Source organism: Patella vulgata, chromosome 3, assembly GCF_932274485.2.
Source record: "Patella vulgata chromosome 3, xgPatVulg1.2, whole genome shotgun sequence".
NCBI lineage: Eukaryota > Metazoa > Mollusca > Gastropoda > Patellidae > Patella > Patella vulgata.
In genome coordinates, this window is record NC_065881.2 from 90767516 (window position 1) to 90787733 (window position 20218).

Below are 20218 nucleotides of genomic sequence, written 5' to 3' on the forward strand. Positions count from 1 at the left end.
TATGCAAATGGTGGACCCACTAGCTAGAGGTCACAATTTTTATGTGATTTTGATGAAGCCTAAGAAATACTTTTATATCGCAAAGTTATCGGTTCCGGTCGATATTCGCGCTTATTGAATTGAAACTTCCTGGATAATGACCCCTGATTGAAGAAAAGGTCACGTTTGTGGCTTGTGGACACTCATGAGGTCACAATTTTTATCCAATTATGATTAAACATAAATTACATGTTTATAGCGCAAAGATCTCATTTCCTGTCGATTTTCGCCGAGCGTATCGGGCTGACCTGCCAGGTCATTGACCAAGGCCCACACAAGTACGCGCCGAAGGGGCGTCACGAATGCAAACCCATTTTCCAAGCATTTCAGACCAAAGTAGAAGAACGCAAATTTTTGATTTTCTGATACAATTGGATAACAGAATGACCCAAGAGCACTATCGTTAGGAAAGAAGGTTGTGTCCTGTTCTCTCCGAATGCGGAGAGTATACATTGGCAAAATGAATGGGTACAAAATTGAAAGGAAGTCGTCATGAGCTAACATCCGTGCTGATACTTTAGACATATTCAAAACATATAAAACACAAACGAATATGTTATTATGATTACTTTATTATATAGTTATACAAACTAAATCTTACTGACATTCTAGCTAAATAAGAATACATAAAACATTATTTAAACCCAATTCTAGAACATTATATATTAAATAGAAAAGATAAGATAAAATATTATTTAAACTAGAACAATAAATATTAAATAGCAAAGATTACATAAATTATTATTTAAACTAGAACACTAAATAGGAAAGATTACATAAAATATTATTTAAACTAGAACACTAAATATGGAATAGAAATTGAGCGAACGGTGGCGTCATAATGATGGTTGCTAGGTAGAAGTATCAAAATTCTAAATTTGTTTGCCGTTCATGCTTAACATGTAAAGCGACTAGACATTTTTCGCCTTAATAATAGAAATAAGATGAAATAGAATTAAAATTTACACTGAACAAATAAATAAGTTGGATTATACATTGTCTTAAATTAGAAATTACATGAATGGAAGTTAGAAATTACATGAGTAGAAGTAAGAAATTAGACGATAGCATGTTAGAATTTTGAATCTAATATACCGCCATACTGTTATTCACTTAAAATCTCTGAGATCTGGGATTTGTTCATTCCAGGAAGTGTAAACAAATATCAAAATCCAATCTTTATCGAATTTACACGAGTTATGGACAGATGGATGGAGGCACTGGGTAAATTCATATAATCACTCAACAAAAATGGTTGATACATTGGTATAACCGGCAGACAACCATATTTATTTGAACAGTTCAGAAATATAATCCGATTTAAAATCATCATGAAGTCTGAACAAACAATCGTATAGAAAATGTCAACGGATCATACGCATATAATAGATAGCATAATACTTTTTTAAAAAACAAACAAACTACTAAATGTTAAAATATGTGACTATTATATGTATCAGACTAACAATGGCCGTGTTTTAGCTTAAGACCATAGGTGAATTTGTGATTTAGAAGTTACGAAATACTGTTAAATATAACCGCCCATCAGAAGAGGAACTGTTATTCACTCAAAGTCTCTGAGATCTGGGATTTGTACATTCCAGGAAGTGCAAACTATTATCAAAATCCAATCTTTATCGAATTTACACGAGTTATGGACAGATGGGTGGGGGCACCGGGTAAACGCATATAATCACTCAACAAAAATAGTTAATACATTGGTATAACCCGGCAGACAACCATATTTATTTGAATAGTTCAGAAATATAATCCGATTTAAAATCATCATGAAGTCTGAACAAACAATCTTATAGAAAATCTCAACGGATCATACGCATATAATAGATACAGTAATACTGTGTTTTTTTTTAAAAAAAAAAGTACTAAATGCTAAAACATGTGACTATGGACGATATTAACCGATAGCATTACAGAGAGTGACAAGGAGAGAAGCGACCAGAAGTAGGGATGTATAAATTATGGACATAGCCCCGCATGCTTCAGGGGCTAGTTTGGTAACTATTTTGGCATCCTTTTCTATGGAGGCTGCTCTACAATTCGGCTCCACCGGTTTTGCGTTTATACAGGTCAAATAAAATTCAGCCTGCCTGTAAAAAAAAAAAAAAAAAAATTGAAAGTAACCATATGCTTGAATTTTATACCTATCATGTCATCTTTGATTTCAATTTCAGGATAACATCTTTTACTTTTAATTATTGACAGAGCACACTAAGTATTATTTATTGCAGACTTTCCAAGATGTATTAAGGCACTATTACAATGACAACTTCAATACAACTAATATCTCTGATCTCAAAATTGTAGTCAAATATTTAATGTGCATGTATACCAAGTGCGAAATAAGTGTACTATTGAGTCGAGTGACTCCCTGGCATGACCTGGCCTTGATTTTAGACTATCCAAATTACCAGATCGTATATTTGAAGACATTGATGAAACAAATGCTATGGGGAGTGGTATCAGATGTTAGTGTATGTGAATCAAGTAAGCAGTCCTGCCCCATGCAAGATATCCATCAACTACTTATACCTATATGGACAGAAGATAGCCAGTTTGAAGTCGTGGATATATTCTGTTGGAGAATTTCATATTCTTTTTAATAAGCGTCTCTCGCATCACAGAGACTTAAGATTACTCACATGTGTAACTCCTCTATCCTCAAGATGCCTCATAGTTGACATATTACTATTGCGATTTGCATATTTGAATAACACTACCATTGACAGCCCATATGTTTATTACAACTAACCTTTTACATTGCATGTACACGAATAACGGTCAAACATATAATAAACACTTACTTGCAGATATGATTTTTCTGGACGTCGTAAGTGTCGCTGGTGAATGGCCCCCGCGGATTGAGACCAGCTGCAGTCAATTTACGCCCTAAACAAGATGTTACATATGTTCCAACACAGTTTCTATCAGCTGAAAAGTTCATCATCAGAATAAAGATAAATTAACAAGATATAAAGATAAATTAAACAGATACATGACCAATCACCAATTTAAAAACATTAATTACACATTACGTTTAAAAAGTGGCTGTCACAGCCACATCGACGTAATCTGATTATTTCTGGAATGATTATTGAATAACTCTCCAACCCCACATTCCGCTATTTCTGAGAATTGGTCGTATATCAGACCCTCAGGTAGTTATTACCACAATGTTACAAGAGCGCTGATGTAACCATGAGTGCTATAGTTCTTATGCAATACATGATTTTTATCTATCTACAAAAATGGTATTATCCCTCCCTCAAATTCTATAACGTATCTCAATTCAAAGTTTGGACGAAATAGCCAGATATTAAGTGTGTTAACTACTTTTAAGTGCAGACGTTGGGTTGATTAAGATATTATTTTATAAACTTCTGTGACACAGGATAGTTTCCCATTGACGAGTTGGAAACCTGTGACTAGGATAGTGCCATTTCTCCAATTTGGTTCTACGAAGCAGGATAGTCTTACATAGGTCATTTTATTTGCTGTGTTTTACAACATTTGCACATAGGCACACGTTCTTCATCTTATTCTGTTAGTTGCATTTGAATCCTTACCAATACAAATGTTTACTGTTTCTCCGAGTCAACCCGGAACTGACTTTTAACATAAATAATGTCATTTGCCTGGTCACTGCTAATCAACATATGAATATATGTTGCTGATAAAGTTTAACTTACTAGGTCCGTCACTACAGAGCAGATCATATGCTTCTTTATAATTACTTGAAGAAGCTACCAATGTCCTGTCATTAGCCGAAACACATCCTCTAAGTAGGTCAATGAAACAACCCACGGCATTCTTAAAGCTGTCTTTCAATGCACTGAAATTTATTAATCAGGATTTGCAATAGTTTTTGAAAGGTGGCGAAATCATGTATATCCTTTCTATTCGTTATCGTAAAAAATCAAACATTCGATTTATAAAGTACAGTACAGTAGATATAATGAGCCGTTTGCATTTGGGAGATCTTGGACTAGACAATTGCATTTTGTATGTTTAAATTATTGCCAAATATTATGTAGCAATGTCCCGCTTTCGGATGAAGAAGATAACATATTAAAACTTAAGCAGATAGAGGCTGATGCTCCCGCTGCAATTCCAAAATAAATTGATGACACATATTAATTAATTGCATATTTATTTTTGTTTTAAAGTATCGAGCAATCAACCTGGTTGTATATTATTAGCCTAATGCTAGGTCCCCCACTGTCGTGCGATGCGTTACGCGTTACTTACGTGAGTATATAAGACCTACTAGGATCACCACGATTTCAGTGGACGCACGCATCGGGATAGTGAGAACTAATCATAAGCAGAAAGTATTCCCGATCGAACCCAGTCATGGTTTTTAAAGTACCTGGCTGTGAAATTAGTGTGTCCCAATGTCTCGACCAATCAGATTGAAGTCTCTACTTAGCCTAAACAAGAAATGTATTGATGTTGTAAAACTATACACGATGTTTCACCACTCTCACTAAATAAGAATCAAAAGTTATCTAGCGCCAAAGTCTCAACCGATCCGATTGAAGTCTCTACTTACAAATAGCCTAAGCAGAAAATGTTCATTTTTAGAACTTGGTCAAGTAACTGATGTAATGAAACCGGGTATACATGAATGTGTTAGGGGGAACATTACAAGTGATCTGTTAAAAGCACGCAATCTAGATTGTTCATCCGATCCGGAAAACTAAAGGTTGTTCATTACCAGACCCTCATTCCTAACCGTTACTGAACTATCCTCTCAACTAACAAATATTTCTAACATTGATTAATAAATACCCGCATATTTCTGCTGTGTCTTGAAGGAACAATCTTTGTATAGCTGACAGTGTTCGTACATCACCCCTTACTGTAAGATTATTATCTGTATAACATTTGTCAATTTTGGAATTAAAGTCTGCACAAGAACTGGTATCAAATTGTCCATTAACAGCATAACCTAGTGAGACAAAATAAAAATTAATATTATTATTATTACATCGGTTTTAACCTGACATTACAGGTCTAAATGGTAACCTTAAATGTGCAAATTCTGGTTTAGAATTAAAATGGCGAGACTATAACCAACATAAGGACTCAAAATTTGCAGAAAGAAAATTGTCCTATATTATCAACCCAAGATTCATCTTGAAGCAGACGGTAAATTACAACCGGTCATTTCCGGAAGCCGAATGAATATAAACATGTGGGTAACGCTTTAGAAGTTCAAGATCGGGGAGCTTCTTTGTGATTAATTTAAAACACAAATTAGTAGATAGTTCACGAGAAGGTCTATACAGATCTATGGACGAGTGAGACACTATTCGTTAAATGGGGGGGGGGGTGATCGAAAGGTTAGCGCGTGCGCGTTGTATCATAAGGTCTGACATTGAGTCAACTTGCGTGGTTTTGATTCCCCGGTTGTATGTGTCACGGAGTAATGTCGCATGTGCAGCCTCGAGGGTTTTCTCTGGGTCCACCCACTGTTAAAGACCCTTACGCGCAAGCGAATTATTGAAATAAAATTGAACCATATGTTAGTCCCGAAATGACCTAGTTTGTGTCGAGTGGGCCAAGAAGTAAAGTATTTAAAACATAGGTACAGTAAAAACGTTAGATGCCATGTTCACACCACAATAAATAACTACATAATCCCTTCATTCCGAATCTTTGGGGTCCAGGTAACCAATGTGGAAGTTTTATATGGAAGAAGTAAAGTATTTAAAATATTGGTATAGTGTAATTATGATAAGGTCATAACACAATTAACAATTACACATTTGCTTCATTCAGAATCCTTCGGTGATGTCGATGAAGTCATGAACTACAGAAAATGTTTCAGAATCAATGTGGGGGATTTATTTCAACTAATAAATCAGCATTAGTAAATATGGTCAGGGACCAATATAAATAGGTACAATCTTATGATGGATCATGCAGAATTGGATCCTAATTGGTAATAATTGCAACATGTAAATTATTTACAGAAAATATATTTAAAGGTGAGTGTGGCACTGTCCATGGGGGGCGGATCATGCCTCAAAATCAATAGTTATTGTCCTTAGGGTATAAGGAATAAGTATACTAAGATCCAAGATGATCCATTTAGAAATGCAGCATGTATACGATAAAAACAAACATTGAGCGTGGCTCTGCCCCTGGGGGTCGGCACATGCAGCAAAATAAATAGTTGCCTTCCTTAGGCTATAAGGATTACATATGCCAAGCTACAAGACGATCCATTACGACTTCTAGCCTGTAGGCCGTCAAACAAAGAACAAATGGGCGTGGCTTTTTTTCCTGTTGATCGGACATTCACCCAAAACAAAAGGAACGTTAAAGAATTGCTACCTGTAGGCAACACACAGACGCACACAAAAGCTAGGCGTGAGTTTACCTCAGAGAGTCATGTATGCACCAAAAAGAATGGAGGTCATCCTTAGGGTATAAGGAATAGGTGTGAAAAGTTTTCAAGACGATCCATTAAGACACGCAAAGAGAAAATGGGCGTGGTTCTGGCCCTGAGGGTTGGGTATGCACCAAAGACAATAGGGGTGATGCTTAGGGTATATAGAAAAAGTATGGAAAGTTTAAAAATGATCCGTTTAGAAATGCGGCCTGTACACGAAAAACAAATACAAAAAAATCGGCGTCACTACCCCTGGGAATCATCCACAGGGTATAAGGTATAAGAATGCAAGGTTTCAAGATGATCAGTTAAGAATTGTGGCCTATAGGCACCATACACACTGGCGACACGCATACACACAGACAGGGGTGACGGCAATATACGTCCACATATGAAACGTACATAAAAATAAACCTTATGCAAAGAAATTAGAAATCAAACATGACGGAAGGATTAATTTTCTCAGTAGTTTTGTCATCTAAAGATTATTCGTTGCATAACTAGAAATCATTTCCCTCTTCCATATTGGTCTTATGCCATCACATCGGACACATCGACATTTCGACACCACTCAATCGTTTTTCTAGAAAGCAATATAAAGCATGACTTTTATACGCATCAGGACCAAACAAACAGCAGAATTCGTAGTAAGCTTTTGTAAATATCCGTTTGAACGGACCATTTACCAACATCCGTGTCTAGTCGGCCAATATATTAGTGACGGAGAATGGTATACCTGTTAGGCTGTATATATTGTTTTAAACCAATCGCTACCATAACCCACTCCACCAACGTAACACTTATTTATGAAATATTTGCGTAAATCGTGGAGGATAAGAATCTGCTGGTACACTAACCGGTTTTCATAAAAATTATATCTATTTTACATTTACGGCTTCGGTGGATATTGTGTAATAATGAATTTATTTAAATTTAAAATACAGATGTGACGTCATCCTTTGGTGTTGGCGTACCATCATTATTTCCAATAATGTACGGGCAACGACTTGCCAATCCTATATTATCTATACTAGATGAAATATTGGACTCGCGTGACGTATTTCATTGAAAAGCACGTGCGAGATAGTGTCTGTATTTTAAGTTGAGTAATGGTCTCGAGCTAAAGACATTGCGTAATATATTGAAGCAACACTCGGCTAACGCCTCGTCCAGTATCAATATATTATTTAATGTCTCGCTCTCGACCATTAAATATCATTGTAATGTGTTTCCTGTATCAAATTCCAGTTACGGGCTTTTTTTTTTCTTCACATTATTCATCGAAATTAGAAATGAAACTGAATTTCCAAGAAGGCGAGATTAGTTTTCATATATATATTTTTAATATTCTAAATATTCTTTATATCATACAATATTAGGAGCAGAACAGTAGGACGTTAACCCCGTTTCATTTCATTTCATACAATATTTGTATTTCACTGTATTGATTTTAGTTTTAATATATTTAATCGCCGCAAGCAAAGTGTATTTGTATTGGTTGATAATAAAATTAATTTAAAACTGACGGATGGAAGGTCTAGCTGTTTTAAGCAGAAAAGAAAACGACTTTTAACACCAGATTTATGGATAAACCTTAACAATTGTGCGATTGAAAATGTTCATCTGCAATGGAACGATCACGCAAATTATATTTCAAAAATTATCAATCAAAAAATATTTCAGTTACGTAAACTGAAAGAATTCCTTCCATGTAAATTCCGATCAGTATTTTATAAATCATATATTCAGCCATATCTCCACTACTGTTCACGCGCTATATGGGAAAACTGCGATATTATATCTCTTAATACTCTCCAACGACAACAAAACCGAGCATTCAAACTTATTCTAGATATAGAGCACAAAAAAGATTTAACTCCTGGCATTGCGGATCTAAACTTATTAAAAATTAAGGAAAGACATTTATTAAATATGTTATCCTACCGTCACAAAATAATTTATAATCGTTAACCGGAGTATTTAACTAATATTCTTCCCTTTTATAATACACCCTATAGTAATATTAATAACAGATTAATTGTTCTCAGACCCCAGCTTTCTGTTGTTAAAAATAGTATAAAATTCAGAGGATCTCAGTTATGGAATTCATTGCCAAATAATATTAAAAATATTAGCTCGATCAACATGTTTCGTAAGCATATTTATAGATATTTAAGTGCTTCATAATTTAATGTTTTCTTGTTCATCCATATTTTATTGATCTATGCCATCAACTTCCATGTTGATCCATTTACATATATTTTGTATAATACTATTCATACCTATCTTCGAGAAAATACTGTTCATATATATTTGTTCCGGATTTTATGCATGCTTGATGTTGTTAAAAGGGCAAAATGCATCAAAGGCCCAAGGCCTAATTTTCTACGCTTTTGAAATAAAGGGATTATTATTATTATTAATATTATTACTATTATAAGGTCTGCCATTGAGTCAAGTGGCGTGGATTCGATTCCCCGCTTTAATGTGACAAGGAATAGGGTCGCCTTCCAATCTGGTGAGTTTTCTCCGGGTCTTCCAGTTTGCTCCAACTGCTAAAGATTTCTAGCTACAGGCAAGCGATGTATTGAAATACTACTGAACCATATGTTAGTTCCGAAACGACCTAGTTTGTGCAGTAGGACTGTTAATTAACCGCGATCTTATTATTACCGCCAGGTACCGTTAGTTCAGATATAAATAATGAAATGACGTTTAACATCCTACTTTTCAGCTGTGGTCTTTTACGTTTCAATTCAGAGTGGCAATACCACTTACTGAATATATCTAAAATTTCTAACGATTCACTTAAGCTATATATTCATTTTCCTACAAATTACTTGATACTAAGTCAAATCAATCATAATTACACAACTCACAATTAATTGTTTATCGCCATGAGGGGTCACATCTCAAAGTGTTGGTATGCACTTACCTCCAATAGGTAAAAAAAAAAAATAAAATAAAATAAGTGTCCACCGCTCTGTATGCACACTAGTACAAAAGCGAAACTCAAAATAAGAACTAGATATGTTGAAAAGTCATTTCATGTTAGATACTTGCATCTATCGCAGTAGGATCAAACCTGATACCCACGCCCTTTTTATTTCACTTTTCTTGAACTTGTTACATTTTTAGGAAAGGGTTAAAATTTTGGACCCATTTAAAAAATAAATAAATATCCAAACTTGGTATCTACCATAAATCTATAAATTTATTGGTGACATATCATTAAAGAGAACGCCCTTCGCTATAAATTTAAAGCTCGACAGGAAACATTGCAATGAGCCGAGAAATTCCTCTCTGGCCATTGCTGTATTGAGACTGAAAACTTGATCTTTGGCGGAGCGTGTCCATTCTAATCGTCCAATCAAATCTCTCCTGGGTACAATATAGCGTCGAATTTTCATGACTTAACCGGGATGACATCTTTAAAAATAATCCTAGTGTTTGTTAGTGCTGATTTCAAGAACATTTTTACCCTTGGATTCATTGGGAACAAACATCGATACTGACATAGATAAATTTGGCCGTCGCTGAAACTCGCTATTGGAACGACAATTCTTTGACCCAAATCTCCGATATAAATTCTATAAACGTGTACCAATTATTACTGCTTACCTTTAAACATTCGATAATATTTTTTCCTTTTTTGTGAAGAAAATAAATGAATTATTTATTTTATCAAATACCGAGATCCCGTGTGTGCACTTAAAAGAACTCTTGACCATTGGAATTCTAAATAAGAGTAGGCCACAGCGCCGCTGTCTGGGCAACATTTACTTCATAGCACACTGCAAGGTGTATTGGGAGATCACGAGGCTAATCGGGTAAGACGCTGGCTTGCTAGCCTGGAGGTCGGGTGTTGGACCCCTGCATTGGCCGAGAAAGTTCATCAGGATTTTCCGGCGTGGTTTCCCCTTGACAGTGATGCAGGACGGAGGGCCAGACAAGGACAGCTGTCTAGTCGTTCGGATGGGACGAAAAACCGAGGTCCCGTGTACATATTGGCGTGCACGTAAAAGATCCCTTGGCAGTTGGAATTCGATATAAGAGTAGGCCGTAGCGCCGCTGCCCGGGCAAAATTTCCCTCATAGCACACTGTATGGCGTATGTCCGTCTTCATTAGCCCATTTCATTGCAAGGTGTATTATCGTCTGCATTAGCCCAATCGGATCGGTAGTACGTTAAATCCATTTTTTTTCTCACTTCATTGCTCTACCCTTTATTAGTTTGTACATAATATCGCAGTAAATTAAAATGTTGCAATATTTCCATACTCCTCGCAGTGTTTCGGTTGGTTAGACCTAATCCCACTCAAACACTGCCATACTCAGCGCAAATTTATGTCCCAAATTATACAGTCCGATCACCAACCAGTACATAACGACGTAAACAAAAACAAGCGGGATTAACCATAGCTCTAGATATGTCACCGTAAAGTGTCTGGTGACAAACGAGGCTACATTGCGCTCAATTAACTAGTACATAACAGAATATTTTAGAGAAACTTATTGTGTGATAAACGAGGCCATACAAAATAGCAACAATGTAAACGGTATTCCCACGTGGAATCGTTTTATCATCTGTTGGACCGCACAGCAGATAAAGAGAAGGGCTATCATGTTACGTATTGTGTTTCAACAAACTGGATAGAAATTCATGTGCTTTTTTGATAAAATAAATAATTCATGCATTTTCTTCACAAAAAAGGAAAAAATATTATCGAATGTTTAAAGGTAAGCAGTAATAATTGGTACACGTTTATAGAATTTATATCGGAGATTTGGGTCAAAGAATTGTCGTTCCAATAGCGAGTTTCAGCGACGGCCAAATTTATCTATGTCAGTATCGATGTTTGTTACCAATGAATCCAAGGGTAAAATATTTCTTGAAATCAGCACTAACAAACACTAGGATTATTTTGAAAGATGTCATCCCGGTTAAGTCATGAAAATTCGACGCTATATTGTATCCAGGAGAGATTTGATTGGACAATTAGAATGGACACGCTCCGCCAAAGATCAAGTTTTCAGTCTCAATACAGCAATGGCCAGAGAGGAATTTCTCGGCTCATTGCAATGTTTCCTGTCGAGCTTTAAATTTATAGCGAAGGGCGTTCTCTTTAATGATATGTCACCAATAAATTTATAGATTTATGGTAGATACCAAGTTTGGATATTTGATTTATTTTTTAAATGGGTCCAAAATTTTAACCCTTTCCTAAAAATGTAACAAGTTCAAGAAAAGTGAAATAAAAAGGGCGTGGGTATCAGGTTTGATCCTACTGCGATAGATGCAAGTATCTAACATGAAATGACTTTTCAACATATCTAGTTCTTATTTTGAGTTTCGCTTTTGTACTAGTGTGCATACAGAACGGTGGACACTTTTATTTTATTTTATTTTTTTTTTTTTTTAAAAAACAATATTTATTTACAGAAGCTTGATTAGACAACATGGCGTGACCACCTCTACAGAAAATATATATTGAAGAAAAAAAGTATTTAAAAATATTGATATAGTCAAATTATTAGATGGCTGTATCTATGGCCGTGATATGTTCATACCGCAATCAACAATTACATATGCCCTTCATTCAGTATTGAGAGATGTCAAGGAAGTTATGAACTACAGAAAAAAAGTTTCATGATAATTTCATAATTTTGCAGGACTTCGGTTCTGAATAATCAATTTTAAGGATTTTGATAACAGCGTGTCAGTTTTATATCAACTAAATAAATCAGCATTAGTAAATATATTAAAATTATTACACTTTATTTACCTACTCATCCAGAATGATGATCCTATATCGGTGGCTATGACGAGTTTGTTGGACGAGTTTATCTAGCTATGTGATTAAATTGATGAAAACGTTTATAACCATGAGATGCATAAATTATATAAAGCCAAAATTTGAATTTTCAAGATGAAAGCGTTATGAAAAGTATACAAACAATTCAGCTGACACAAATTGATATTCCAACCCAATCGAAAAAGATAACGACGTTGGCATTACATTGAGCTTTACGTTGTTGTACGCTCGTACTTGGACAAAAATAAAAAGTACATCAAAATAAACCTGATATAAGGAAATTTGAAATCAATAATGAAGGAAGGGTTAATTTTCTCAAATATTTTTGTCATTTATTATCTAATAAATATTCCTTAAATACCTAGACCGCTTTGATTCGTTTAACACACGTGTTGGTGTATTTTATGAAGTAGACAAATATCAAATATCGAAAGTTTAAAGTCAAAATCAAAACTGAATTCAGCTCCCTTTTCCATATCTTTCTTATCCCATCACTAATCAAAGTAACACACAATATTTCGACACAATTATAGAGGTTCAAGTCGAAAGTTTAAAACCAAAATCAAAACTGAAATCACCCACCTCTTCCATATCTTTTTTATCCCATCCCTAATAATCGAAGTAGCACGCAATATTTCGACACAAATATAGAGGACCAAGTCCGTTTAACTAATACTAGTGACTACTGTTCCTACAGGTGAAGGTAATATAATATGTCAAGTGTTACTTCAATACACTAATCGCTCGTCCATAACCAATGCAAATAACGTCATGCATTATCTAATTTCACATTATAACATTTCCACTCGAACGTTTTTCTAGGAAGAGATATAAAGAATGGCCTTTATCTATTATGTCTCCACTCGATAGTTACAGCTAAATTCACAGTAAGCTGTGAAACCCTTCAACCCGTGCGTGTCAAAACACGTACAGCAGGTTGTGAGTTAGATTTTAATTTAAGAGCGAGAGAGAATTTAACGTCCACTCGACACAAAGTATATCATTTCGGGACTAACATATGGTTCAGTTCTGTTTCAATAAATCGCTTGCGCATATGGGTTTTTAGCAGTGCAGAAAGCAGAGAAAACCCACGAGGTTAGATAGGCGACCCTACGCCTTGTCACGGACAAGCGGGCAATCGAAACCAAGCCGATTTACTCAATGATAGGCCATATGGTTTCACTAGACACCCCCCTCCCCATCATGTACAGGAATGTTATAAATTTTAGGCTGTATATTTTGTTTTAATAAATTGCCACCATAACCCACTCCACCAACGTATTCAACAAACCGCATTGGGAACAACAAACAAATAGAATTAATAACACTTATTAATAAATTTTTATAAATTTTTTTCATGAATTAACCATTGCGGATTCTGTGGATAATGTGTAAAATGTGCAATAAAAAAATGATTTATTTAAAGGAGCATTGGGTAAGAGTAGATAAAGAGATGGTGGTTCTCACTATAATAGATAATGAAAAGAGAATATGCTGAAAATTTCAAATTGCTTCACGCTCAACCTAGATATTAGCGATTCAGTTTTAGACTAGCCTCGATCGTCATTACTTCCATTGCAACGATAATATCCATTTTTACGGTTATTTCATACATCACAAAACGTATTCAAATCCACTAAATATCACAGGCTGGCATCGAGAGTTGATTATGGTGTTGATAAGTTAATTAATGTCTGATTAATATTTAGATAACATTTAAGGCCTCGAGAAAGACCTACAATAGGCAGAATTAGCTCTTGCATAATACATGGTTAAATGTAACAATATACCATTCATATATTATTGTATTGTTTTTCATGGTTTTAATTTTAGTTTCATTTGATCTTTAACATATTTTGCGGCATACAATGAAAATCCAGTATCAACATGATTTTTTTTTTCTTTCAGTTATGCCTTAAAAAATCAATTTCCAAGAAGGTGAGATTATTTTTCATAATTGGTATTCCTTACGGAAGCTCAAATACGAACTACTTTTTGTTTTTCGATTTCCTATTTCTATTTTTAATTTTTTATTTTGAAAAATAATTTCTAATTTCTATTTTTAATTTTGGATTTTGTAGAATAATTTTTAATTTTGGATTTTGTAAATTAATTTTTAATTTTGGATTTTGTAAATTAATTTTTAATTTTGTAAATTAATTTTTAATTTTGTAAATTAATTTTTAATTTTGTATTTTAATTTCCATTTTGTAAAATAATTCATAATTTTGTTTTTCTCGAGGACCATTCGGCAAACCTCGACTGATTCCTTGATCATCATCGTGTCATGTTGCTCGCCTGTACGGCGTAGCTTGATATGCCTCTCCGCTATACGCCTGAGATTGTGGTACGGTCGTAGGTTTACTGATTATAAACACGTGTCGCTTAACAAAAACAGTTCTTAAAAAGGCGTGTTAGTCGCAATTTCTTTAAAGGCAGCGCGTTTGGAAGTTGTGCAGCCGAGGTCAAATAAAAGTATAAAAATAGACGAGGTAGGCCGAATAATATACAAGCGTCTGTTATTTACAGGGGGAAACCACGCCTGAAAATACCTATGAACATTCTCGGCCGACAGTGTCTTACTCGCATAGCCACCGTGGGTCCCATGGCGACAGGGAAATGAAGTGTGGTTTAACGTCCTACTGTTCTGCTTCGACTAGACTAATGAAGACGGACATACGCCGTACAGTGTACTATGAAGGAAATTTTATCCCGACAGTGACGCTACGGCCTAAACTTATATCGAATTCCAACTGCGAAGAGATCTTTGACGTGCACTCCAATGTGTACACGAGACCTCAATTTTTTGTCCCATCGCAACTACTACCAGTAAGTGAGAGAGCGAGCGAGAGAGAGAGAGAGAGAAATGGGGTTTAACGTCCACTTGACACAAACTAGGTCATTTCGGCACTAACTTAAATTAGGGTTTAATTTTATTTCAATAATTAGCTTGCGCGTAGGGGTCTTTTGCAGTGGGAGGAAACCGGAGGACCTGGAGAAAACCCACGAGGTTGGACAAGATGTAAGTGAACCGGGGCGTTCTGATAGTTCTGAAAACAAATTTACAAAATTAGAAATTATTTTACATAATTAGAAATTATTTTACAAAATTAGAAATTATTTTACAAAATTAGAAATTATTTTACAAAATTAGAAATTATTTTACAAAATTAGAAATTATTTTACAAAATTAGAAATTATTTTACAAAATTAAAAATAAAAAATAAAAATTAAAAATTACAAAATTGAAAATTATTGTACAAAATTGAAAATTATTGTACAAAATTGAAAATTATTGTACAAAATTGAAAATTATTGTACAAAATTGAAAATTATTGTACAAAATTGAAAATTAATGTACAAAATTGAAAATTAATGTACAAAATTGAAAATTATTGTACAAAATTGAAAATTAAAAATAGAAATTCGAAATAACTTTTTTCAAAATTAAAAATTGAAAATAAAAATAGGAAAAGAAATAAACAAAAATAGTTCGTATTTGAGCTTCCGTAATTCCTTTAATATTCTATAATCTTTATATCATATAATATTTGTATATCACTGTATTGATTTTAGTTATTATTTGATGTATATTGCCGCATACATGAAAATAATTATTAGTTTCTTTACTTTATACCTGGTGATTTGCAATTGAAAATGAAAATTAATTTCAACAATACGGGTTTATTTTTCTATGTAATTTGTGATAAAAAAAATATTAATTCTAAATATTCCTTACATTACTACATCTCTTTTTTGCAATAAATGTTTAATTAAATTTGATGTTTTGGTTTGCTTCGTGAAGTGTGTATTACCGAGGTATCCATCGTTTATGCTAAGTTCACACTATCACGACTCGCGCTACGATTGAAATCGTGGTTTTAATCGTGGAGTAATCGTGATTATCCTATCAGGTCTTATCATATATTGTGGTCTGTCGTAGTAGTCGTCTTGATTGTATCTACACGTAGTAGTCGTCTTGATTGTATCTACACGTAGTAGTCGTCTTGATTGTATCTACACGTAGTAGTCGTCTTGATTGTATCTACACGTAGTAGTCGTCTTGATTGTATCTACACGTAGTAGTCGTCTTGATTGTATCTACACGTAGTAGTCGTCTTGATTGTATCTACACGTAGTAGTCGTCTTGATTGTATCTACACGTAGTAGTCGTCTTGATTGTATCTACACGTATGCGAACGGATCTACACGTACCAGATCGTGAACACAATAGGAACAATCCTATCGTAACCGATTGCACGGCAGTGGCAACATAGCATTAGACTAAAGACCAGCCCAGACAATCACACACTTATCAAAACATGATTAGACATATTATTTGATTATTTACACTGTTTTCCCAACAAACTTAAACTGCTCCAAACAAACAAAATCTAAAAAAACACTGCTTTTGAATTATGTACATATTTTCAATTTTTAAGATTTAAAAAAACAATAAAAGTGGTTGAAAAGTGTTATTAGCCTTTAATTCATACAATTTATCAATAAATTGCTAGTTCAACAACATTTTGTAATCGATGTTAGAGGATAAAAATCTAATATATTTCAGGTCAACAACAACGCTTAGAAAAGCATAACAATTATTCTAAAAGTAGCCATGATTTACTTTAGAATTGTATTTTGTGAACCAATATATTATTTATGGTGATAATTCTTTTTACCGTTCTTTAAACGTCTTATATGTCTTTTATTGTGATTTACGTAGTCCTTCTATTATTATAGCTTTTAAAATATTATTGAATCTATGTTTATTCCGGAGTTCGAGTTTAGATGATAAAATCCGAGTTAATTTTTCTACTTAAACACGATATGTACAAAACAAGTCACAATTAATTATATAACGTGAGTTCTACATGTCAAACTGTTGGTATGCACTTACCTCCAATAGCCAAAAGTAGTACAATCTGATGAAACATTTTATAAAGACTGCTTATAATGACGACTAATGCTTCCCTTCGAGTGAAAAATAAAAGCGCGCAGGTTACTTCGAAACGGTGCTTTAAGTACCATTCGAGGGTTGTGCGCAGATTGGAGTCACATGAGGAGTTATGCCCTTTTATGGCATTGTATTTATATTGAAACTAGCTTTTCTATGAATCGAAAGGAGCGGTTATCAGAAAAATACGCCCACTGATGCAATTTAATATATTATAAGGAAAAAAAACTAAATCAAGTGAAGGTCTATATTACAGTTAAATTACAAACTGTTTCACAGAGAATTACGATTCTAGTAGTAATATCTATGTCAAAGATGACTGTCTTAACACGTGCCGTCACAGCACGCGGTGTCAATCATTGGCTGAATGGCGCGTGCATTGTTTACATAAGACGTTACTGCTTCGAGCGGAATGTTGCCTTTCAGTCATTTTAACACCCATTTACACTAAATAGGAAATAATTTTTACCTACAAATACGTCAAACGCCTTTATTTATTTTTTAAATACATAAAAACAATGTTTTAGAATTTAATTTGTCGCAGGAAAAAAGTTAATATTTCTGGCTCATTAAATCGCATCGATGTCCTCCTTATCAATGATTGTAGCGGCCTAGCGAAAATTCACTGCTGATCAGTGTGTTAAATTATATGTAGACGGAAGCCTCAAATACGCTCACTTCTTGGCGATGGAAGAAACTGTCCCACGATTAAAAACGAATCGTGTTCAAATCAGATTTCATTTTAAATCAGATAGACTATAGATAGTCATGTAACATACCACGTTTCTCTTAGTAAAGTGAAATAGTTTGTTGACGATATCAATGTCAATGTTTTCTAGAATTTAGTGGTGCAGAACGGAGGGCCTGACAAGGACAGCTGTCTAGTCCTTCGGATGAGACGAAAAACCGATGTCCCGTGTATACATTGGAATGGACGTAAAAGATCCCTTGGCAGTTGGAATTCGATAGTGCCGCTGCCCGGGCAACATTTCCCTCTTCATTAGCACAGTTCGGAGCTGAACAGTAGGACGTTAAACCCCATTTCATTTAATTTCTAGAATTTATTTTGCAAAAAGAAACAAGTTATTATTGCGAGCTCATTAATCCGCACTGATATCATACCTAACAATGATTGTAGTGATGGCAGGGAGTGCTGCACGATTAAGAGTGTATCCGCGTGGAGACCACACAAAATTCCCAATAAGTGCCAAGATGTGAAAGGGTGGGGGGGGGAGGATGTGTGATCAAACTTATGGTATGACACGCCCCAGGGGCAAGAAGTTACATTCTCACGTGGTCGCAATCTAATCTCGGTATAAAGGACTGTACTGGGAAATGGTCATTTTATGGATAAAATTTTGGTTTCCACGCATATATTTTATTACCATTGTTAAACACAGATTGAATTCTATGGTACAATAGCAACCTTCTTTTTTGACCCTGTTTGATAAAGCAGGTGGTCGACGTCCACTCCAGCACTGCTAGTTTGAAACAGAAATCGGTACATACCAAAGTTTTGTGAACTTGTTTTAGGGTAACATATTCATATTGTCCAAATAGTACAGAAAAAAGATGCACACTATTATGTTCTTTCATGCTCGGAAGTAGAATTTCTTCGGATGGGTTTGAAGTGCTGCGCATGTAGTTTCAATCGGCGTAAACAAATGAATGCAACATACTTAAAATAATATACACCTTGTTGAAAAGTGCTCAAAATAAGCCTTTGTTATACATTCATTAATAATGTAATTAGAAAATAAAATTTCTGACTATTATACATTTTTATCATATCCATATCAGCTATTTGTACCATTGTGGAAGTGTATATAAGTGAATATTTGTATTTATTATATATTTGGTATTTGTCGTGTTGTGGTAGTGTATATAAGTGAATATTTGTATTTATTATATATTTGGTATCTGTGGTATTGTCCCATTAAGCTTAAATTTTAACGCAGTCTTGCGTCGAAGTGGTCACCTACAACATTGTAGAATGGCGGCGTTCGGATTTAGAAATTTAAAATAAGAGAGGCTCTAGGCAATTTCCCACCCTCACGACAAGAGGAAGATGAACAGGGCCCAGGACATGATCCTACTGGCCCTGGAACAAGAAATTCCACGAGGGTGTTGGTCGTCGGATAGCTACCCCCAGGCTCATTTTTTTAAAAGATACATGGTCCCTAGCCTCATTTTGGCGTATATCTGGGGGTAACTGCATGTCATTTTTCTAAAATACAGAAACTGAGATTTAACCCAATTATGACATACCAAATACATGTACGACGTTTTAGATTTACTGGTGTAATAATAATCCGATATACACTATTTTGACAGGACATTTTAAGGAAGCAACGAGTGGAAGACCATCAGGCGACAAAATATAAAATGGATTTTTTTCATCACATAAACTTTTCGTTTATTTTTTTAATAACCAACGTCATCTTGAACTGGATTCAAACGGAAGGGTACCCGAATATCCTGGCGGTGACGAGAGCCTTAAGCGGAACGAGGAAATTCGGTGCCCCACGGCGAGAAGGTACGGGAGGGTGACATAGATTTTAATTCGCTATTTTTTCCCCAAAACTGGACTGACAGAATCTGGTTCTAATCCGACCCACGCCACTAGGTACCCAAATTCTAATAAATTCAATATGGACGAGAAACATGTTCTTTCACGCTTAGCAATCTATACCTGTCTTAAGTCGTATCGCCTATTGAAACACGACCTCAATAGATTCCCCGGGCATATTATATATTTATTATAATTTTCTTTCGGGTTATTTGTTGTAACACTTGAAAACAATTGCTTTAAGTATCATTCGAGGGCTGGGCGCATATTTGAGTCACATGATGAGTTATGCCCTTTTACGGAATTGTATTCATATTGAAACTAAGTTTTCTACGAATCGAATGGGGCGCTAACTAGAAAGCTGCACCCACTTGCCACGATCAAGGAAGTTTCTGAATGTCAGCCTTTCGCGGAAAAAGT

The 20218-nt window shown here is 34.8% G+C and overlaps 1 long non-coding RNA gene across 1 annotated transcript; it reads right to left on the reverse strand.

Moving 5' to 3' along the window:
- Positions 1-595: 595 nt before the first annotated feature.
- LOC130012279 (uncharacterized) lies at positions 596-17328 on the reverse strand. The gene is made up of 5 exons (XR_008787680.1): positions 17173-17328; positions 4849-5008; positions 3747-3889; positions 2862-2988; positions 596-2147 (listed from the first exon to the last, which is right to left on the reverse strand). It is a non-coding gene; the product is annotated as an uncharacterized LOC130012279 (long non-coding RNA).
- Between the last annotated feature and the right edge of the window lie 2890 nt (positions 17329-20218).